Source organism: Camellia sinensis, chromosome 15 (genome assembly GCF_055761805.1).
Source record: "Camellia sinensis isolate YWXY chromosome 15, ASM5576180v1, whole genome shotgun sequence".
Classification (NCBI taxonomy): Eukaryota; Viridiplantae; Streptophyta; class Magnoliopsida; order Ericales; family Theaceae; genus Camellia; species Camellia sinensis.
The window spans coordinates 75,295,918-75,302,695 of NC_138975.1; the positions used below are offsets into that span (position 1 = coordinate 75,295,918).

A 6,778-nucleotide genomic window follows, 5' to 3' on the forward strand; every position below is an offset into this window, starting at 1 on the left:
CTCAAAACACAACCAAAAATAAAAATAAAAATAAACACACAAAATAAACACAAACGAAACCCTTGCCGCCCAACTTAATTGACATTGTCCTCAATGGCAAATACCACAAAGGACTAACAAAATTAGTAAGGGGAAGAAATAAAAGGCAATGGAAAGTGATCATTCCTAGTCATGGAGTTGAGTTCCCTATAGTCAATGTAGATGCGCCACCCAGTAGTGGTACGTATAGGAATTAGCTCACCACTCTCATTTTCAACCATTGTAATTCTTGACTTCCTAGGTACAACTTGTATGGGACTCACCCACTTCCATCTAAAGGACCTATTGAGAGAGTAGATGGAAGAATTTCCTCCTCCAATTCATCAACCATATCAACTGAAAAACATTCACTATCATTGGAACGGTGTTGAAATGCATGAAACATATTCATTTTGACTTGCATATTTCCAAATGATACTTCCATCACTCCAAACTTACAATTAATGCATGCATTGGCAGTGGCTAAGAAAGGTCGCCCTGAGATGACTGAGATCTATTTCCTATCAATTAATGCAGGTTCCATGTCAAGGACAAGGAAATCAACAGGAAAGTAGAATGCATCGACCTTAACCAGCACATCCTCAAGTATGCCATAAGGGGCTCTAAGGGGACGATCAGCTAACTGAACAGTCACTGATGTAGGTTATAATTCACCAAAGCTAAGTTCCTCATACACCGAATAAGGGAGAAGGTTGACACTAGCACCTAAGTCAAGGAGTGTCGTTTCAATTGAATGTTCACCTATGTGCACCTAGATCTTTAAACTTAGGGGCAGTGTTGTTGGTCAAAATGGAACTCACATGTTCGGTGAGTAGGATCTTTTTGGTCACATGGGTCTTGGATTTACACTTTTGCATACACAAGTCCTTGAGAAATTTGGCATAGGAGTTAATCGTCTCCAACAAAGGGAGATTGATTTTCACTTGTTTGAATAGCTCCATCATTGCTTCTGTAGATGTCTTCTTCTTCTTACTAAAAGGGGAAGGATCATTTACACACTAGGGATATGGTGCTTTTGGCACATAAAGTACCGTAAGCTCACTTGGAAGACTCAATGGAGGACTCCCAGGCTCATTACTTTGCTCTTGTGAATTTTGAATCTGACTACCCTGCTCTCCTACTCTTTTATTGGTCCCTTTTGTTCAGTTTGGTGTTTCTCGACCACTCATAAGAGTCATGACAGCTTGAATTTTCTCTATGTTCTTCCAATTAGATGATTCCACTCATCCTACCCTTTTGGATTTTTGACTGGCTGACTAGGAAATTGTCTTCTGTCTCTCTTACTCAATGTGTTAGCCAATTGGTCAATTTGGGTCTCAAGTTTTGAAATTGACTAGGAATGGGAATGGACAAGTTGGTTTATAGCCTACAAAAGTTGTAACATTGTTTCCTCAAAAGATGAATTTTTCTAAGTAGGATATTGGTATGACTATTGAGACACAGGATGGTAGAGAGGCAGATTGGCAGAATTTCTGCCTTGGTGGAGGTGGAACAGAGGAATTTCCCTATGATTGTGAGCACCAAGAAAAATTTGGATGGTTTCTCCATCCCAGGTTATAGGTGTTTGAGAATGGATCATTACTCGGTTAGAAAAACCTTCCACCACATTGACATGCTCTAGAACTAACTCGGGACGCTAAGGTGTTGATGGGCACTTGGCTGCACAATGGATAAAGCTTAAACAGATTGTGCAAGCCTCTTGGTATGGCGGTTGTGCTGGTTGTGAAGAAATATGTCGTACTGTTAATAGTTAGACTATTTTTCTAGACAATACTTCGACTTTCTGAGCAATACCTGCACTATGACCTACCTCATATAGACCACCTCGCTTCGTACCACGAAGGATTAGTTGCTTCTTATATCAAGAGGTAGATGCATGGTATAGGGAAATTTCACTCAGATTTTCAAATAACTCCCATGCCTTTATGTCACTCTTAATCATAAACATCCCACCACAAGACGAGTCAACCATTTGTTTAAACGAGTTGATCATACCAGAATAAAAAAATGTGAACGAGCTACCATTGGGGTACCTGATGGTGGGGACACTGATTGAGTAAATCCCAAAACCTTTCCCAAGTCTCATGGAAGTGTTGACCATCAATTTGAGAAAAATTGGTCATGGCACGTCTTATCTATTGGTTTTTTCCTATGGAAAAATATTTGTCCAAAAACTTTTGCCTCATTTGGTCCCAGATTGTGATAGAGTTTGCAGGCAAGGAATTTAGCCAGTGTTTGGCCTTATCCTTAAGTGAAAAAGGAAACTGTCTCAACCTAAGGGCCTCATCGGTAAAATTTTGGAGTTTCACCGTAGAACAAGTCTCTAAAAACTCACTGAGATGTTTATAGGGATCCTCATTACTAAGCCCGTAAAAAGATGAAAGCATTTGAATGCTACTAGGCTTAATCTCATGTTGGGTCGCTTCGGTTGTTGGCAATTGGATGCACGATGATGAGACATCAGTGGTGGGTGTAAAATGTGCCTTCAGTGATCTAGGTTGGTCTACTACTGCTTCGGCCATTACAAAAGTCGGTTTAGATTTTTGATGATTTATAAAGGTCCACTCTAGGCCAGGGTAGTACAATAAATTTGGAAGACAAGAACGACGACCATGCATACAACACACTCACTCTTTTTTTTTTCTTTTTCCTTTTTATACAACACAAACAAACAAAAAAATGCCAGCAAATTAGTACCAAAAAAACAAAAAACAAAACACTTGCAAATTAGTACAAATAAAACAACACTTTACAAAATAAAATAAATGTACAACATATAGAGAGTCTCAAACTACACTTCAAGTAAAATTAAATTACTTTACAAAATAAAATAAATGTACAACATGTAGGGAGTCTGAGACTACCCTTTAAATTAAATTGTAGTAAGTAAATTGCGATAAAGAAAAGTGCGATAAAAACAAAACAAAATTTTACAAGATAATCAGGTGGTAATCCACTCTGAAAATCTTGCAAAATTACAACAACAACAATAATAATATTAGTCCTCTACAGTAGTCCAAATATCATTTGTCCAACACAGTAATGATAATTTCCCAATGTTAAGGTATGAATTTTTTATTTTTTATACTTTTAGATATTTTTTTCTTTTTGTATTTTTTTTTTTTAATTCACTATATAAGACAATCTACACAAAAAGAAAAATCAGTAAAACAAAACTAATTGAAATTTCTGAATTAAATAACTTACTAGAAGTCCCCGGCAACGGCGCCAAAATTTGGTAGGTCGTTTGCACACCAAAATAAAATAAATAAAACCAGTAGTAACTATTACTACGTAGAATAGCGGTTGAGAACAGGTGTCGAACCACAGAGACTAGGGCAAGTTTGTAGCACTATGTACTTTCTATTATAATGGACTTATATTTGACTATTTGATTATCTTGATTGGGAACCTTCTTAGGCAATATTTGAGCCTTGGTTGAGGTGTTACCATAGTGGTTGGGTGAGATTGAATCAAAAACACCAAATTCGAATAGTTAATATTGAGTATTTTTTTTGGGTAAGTACAGTTAATAATTAATTAATTAATAAGTTAATATTGAGTAGTCTTCACTCTTTTATCATTTTCTCTTTTTTATCAATTTCTCTCTCCAAACTTTGAATCTTGATGTAAGGTGTAGACACCCCATTTTTGACCATCCTCAAGACTCGGACGTCACCGCTTGAACACCCGGTGATCACCCATGTTCGTGTTCGTTTTGAGTTCCCGGAGGCCTTGGTTGCGCGCCTTGCCTCAGGATCTCTCAACTTGTTCGTCTTGCGTTTGGTTTCACACCAAATACTTGTGTTTTTCTTTGAGGGGTAGGGAATGGCTTGTTGACCATCCCCACACTCCATCGGCCTTCCCTTTGCATCACCGGCCATTAATTGCTGACATCGGCCATTGTTTCTTAATACCAATGGCCGGTAGGCACTCCATATAGCCGGTCGGCTATCAGTTTGGGGGGCAACCTCCTTTTTTGGCCGGTAACACCTTTTTGCCTTCTTCAGGCATGGTGCATGCCAGCTGTGCCAGCTGGAATACACCAAACCTATACCGGGGCTAACATGTGGCAGTTTTGCCCCTTTTGCCCCCTTTTGGTCAAAGCTTCTTGAGGAAGCTTGACCCTTTGTCAAAGCTTCCTCAAGAAGCTTGGCCAACTGTCTTAGCTTCCTCAAGAAGCCTTGACCTCCTTGCCCCATTTCCCCCCTTTTACTTAGCTTCTTTGAGAGGCTTAGAACTATTTATTTTGCCTATATAAGCACCTCTCTTCTTCCATTGTAGAGGGTTAGAGATTTTGAACAAAAAACCAGAGATTATACATATATACATCTGCCATATACTCTCTCTCTATATATTTCCCTCTCTCTCATCCTTAGTGTGTGTTTGGAGGCCTAGAAAGTGTGTTTTGACCTTATTTTTGCACTAAGACACACACCATTACACCTTGCTTCAAACTTGAGGGGCTTTGAGGGTTTGTTTTTGAAGTTTTGGACTGATTTTGGTCAGAAGAGAGTGGCTGGACCAGCTGTTCTTGAAGTGTTCTTCAAGGGTAAGACTTTTGCTTTATTTTCCCCAATCTTGCATTAGTTTTTGACCTGCCTTGCATTCTGATTTAAGCTTTGTGTATAACATGAAAAAGTCTTGTATTTGCATGCTTGAGATCTTTCATTAAGGTCCTTTTGTGGTTTGGGGTCGACTTCCCCCTCTTAGGCCTTGTTTGGCCCTTTTGGTGCTTTCTTTCTTAAAGCTTTGGTTACTCTTGAGTCTTGGCCTTCTCACCACTGAAATCCAGTGGATTTTCAGTGGTGAAGAAGGGGTTTTGAGGTCTTGTAAAGGGGAGGGACACCCCTCTCCCTTGGTCTCTCATTTTGCTCATGTTTTGGCTCATAAGGGTAGCATGTATGCTTGGTTGTATTTGGCCCTATTTCAGAGGTTTTTGGGTGTTATTTGGGCATATCTTACCTCTGTTTTTGGTCGGATTTGTGGTCCCTTACATGCTTAATACACTTGCTTTGTACTCCCCCATTTTGCCTAGAAATGCATCTAGCCATTAGACCATCGTGCTTGCATATTCTTGCCTAGCTTTGTGAAGCTTTTGGTCATGATTTATCATGATTGAGGTCTGTTAGGTGCTGGTTTGGTCGTATTTGCCATGTTTGGTATAGCCCCTTTATATTTTGGCTTGTGAGCCTTGGGTGTGTGAGTCACTAGCATGCTTTAGTTGGGTTGTTTCAATGATTTGGAGTCATTTCATATGCCATTTCAGTCCCCAATCCATGCTTGTATGCCCACATTCATCATCACTTTCTTGCCTTGAAAGGTTGTTCTTTTGTGCCTTGGAAAATGGTCATTGTGCATGCCTATGTGTTTAGACATTAGGCTGCCATATCAGTGGGTTTTGAGGGCCCTTTCTGCATGCTAAAACTCCGTTTTGTATTGAAAAATTCATGTCGTGTTTGCATGGGGGGGTGTTGAGCAATGCTCCCATTTTTGGCCTTGAATGCCCATGTTTTGAACTCATTCCTTGGCGTGTTTTGACCATGATCTATGCATGTTCCAGCCCTGTTTTAGAGTCCTCTAGGACTATTTTAGGTCATTTTGGTCCATCGGGGTTTGATTAACATGGCCATGGTTCGACCCTTCTTGGTTGGCTTCAAGTTTGGATCATTGTTGCATGCCTTGCTTGCATGACATGGTTGATTTGGCATCTTCCTCTATGCATTTTCAGAGCTTAATATGTTAGCCTAGCATCCATGTTTGTCATCTTGTGAGTGCCCTTGAAAGCTGCCTTTCATGCCTTAGTCTTAGGCTCTTTACTTTGCATGCTTATTTTGCATGATTGGCATCATCATTTTAGTGCACTTTGGCCACTGTTTTGGGGAGGTGGCTGAGGTTCCTCCATCCTAGTGTAAGTCCGTGCATTTGTATCTTGTAGTATACTCATTACATTGCATGTTTGTTGCATCCTTGTAGTCAATACATTGTTGCATGTTTACCACTTTGCCTAGTTGCCTAACTAGGTTGTATTGTAGCATTGCATGCTTGGCATATTGCACACTTGCATAGTAGCTTACATTGCATTTGGCATGTTTTGTAACTTAGTCTTTTGTACACTTGAACCATGTTTGTATACATGCATTACATTGCTTGGTTTGAGGTGTCAAACCAAGCACGAAGATTGAGGAGTGTTCGTACTCAAGGTGACGTAACACGTCTCAATCCTCGGTCGCCGATGTCCTCGATCTCAATATGATAGGGTATTGGCACTCATTTGTTTGTTGCATGCATTTACATCAAAGTTGCTAACTTGACCTCTTAGGCCATCATGCATCAAAAGTGCACAATTGATGGCCCGAGGGTCGAGGGCCATGCTCCCTAGAGTCCATTGCATGATAGGGAGAGTGGCCATGCATACATTGCTTTGAATTTCCTTGTCATGCATTGTCAGCCCTCTGCTGCTGTCAAAAACAAGTTCTGCAGGAAGCTTTGGCCGGCCGGCCACCTATACTGCCAACCGGCCATCCATCGGTGGCCGATGGATTAATCTTTAGCCGATGACCACCAAATCACAGCCGGTGATGATCCCCTTTGGCCGGTGGCATTCCCCAGCATCCAGTGAGAATATCCTGAGACTTTGGCAGTTTTCAGAGGAGTATAGCAGGGAAAACAGAGGCAACAGTGGCATGGCACGGGTTTCCGAGCAAGGCGAGTCAAGCATGCATCGTCCACGCATTCC

At 40.5% G+C, this 6,778-nt stretch overlaps 1 non-coding gene across 1 annotated transcript; it reads left to right on the top strand.

Moving 5' to 3' along the window:
• Nucleotides 1-2,070: 2,070 nt before the first annotated feature.
• On the top strand, nt 2,071-2,176 carry LOC114256010 (small nucleolar RNA R71). The gene has a single exon (XR_003627030.1). It is a non-coding gene; the product is annotated as a small nucleolar RNA R71 (small nucleolar RNA).
• Nucleotides 2,177-6,778: the final 4,602 nt, after the last annotated feature.